At 46.5% G+C, this 808-nt stretch overlaps 1 non-coding gene across 1 annotated transcript; it reads left to right on the top strand.

Annotated features, from left to right (window-relative positions):
* The first annotated feature begins 735 nt into the window (after positions 1-735).
* On the top strand, positions 736-808 carry Trnav-uac. The gene has a single exon. It is a non-coding gene; the product is annotated as a tRNA-Val (tRNA).

The raw sequence follows: 808 nt of genomic DNA, 5'->3' as shown, positions 1-808 counted from the left end.
GGGGGGGTAGGGGGGGTGTAGTTTATTAATAGAGCACTATTCAGTTTAGTCCCTAGCACTGGGGGAGGCAGGTGGAAGGGTGTGAGTGACAAAGAGTTTGTGCTTGCCCAAGCTTTGGTCAGGTTTCTGAACCTTCTCCCAGGTCCATCCCTGCACTTTCTTGCAAAACCCAAGTTTTAGCAAAGACCCTTGCTGATTCTGTTCCATAAGAGTTGCCACCTGATCATGCTCCATATCTGATCGTGACCCTCATCCTCCACTGGGATCCGCTGATGTCTGATTGCCCTGGCCTTTTCTCCAGCAAGAATCCAGTTAGGTTGGTTTAGCCAGACTCTCTCCTACTTTTGATGGTTCTTCGTGATTTTTTTATCCACTGACCCCCACCTGCTCCTGGGTTGTGAATTTCCCCTGGCTACTCTAGTGGAATTGAGCCCAGTCTTTTTTCCCTACAGTAAGACCCTGGTATTGTGGTCCTGGCACTTACTGCCATGGTCTTGAAAGCAGTCTTCCTTACTAAGCTCAATAGATATCAGTTACTCATTTGTTCCTTAACAGGAGGTGAATGAATAACAGCTCTGAATGCTCTTCACACCTTGGCTGAAGTCCTTAACCACCACCCTCAGCTTTTTTATTTTGATACCGGGGATTGAACCCAGGGCACTCTACCATTTAGCTACATTCTAAGTCCTTTTTATTTTTTATTTTTATTTTGAGACAAGAATCTCATTGAAGGTTGGGGATGTAGCTCAGTTGGTAGAGTGCTTGCCTTACACGCACAAGGCCCTGGGTTCAATCCCCAGTACCACCA

The sequence above is a fragment of the Marmota marmota genome, unplaced genomic scaffold (assembly GCF_001458135.2).
Source record: "Marmota marmota marmota unplaced genomic scaffold, marMar, whole genome shotgun sequence".
In the NCBI taxonomy this organism is placed as follows: domain Eukaryota; kingdom Metazoa; phylum Chordata; class Mammalia; order Rodentia; family Sciuridae; genus Marmota; species Marmota marmota.
The sequence above is the reverse complement of the archived record's forward strand: the minus strand, read 5'-3'. Positions and strand labels throughout refer to the sequence as shown.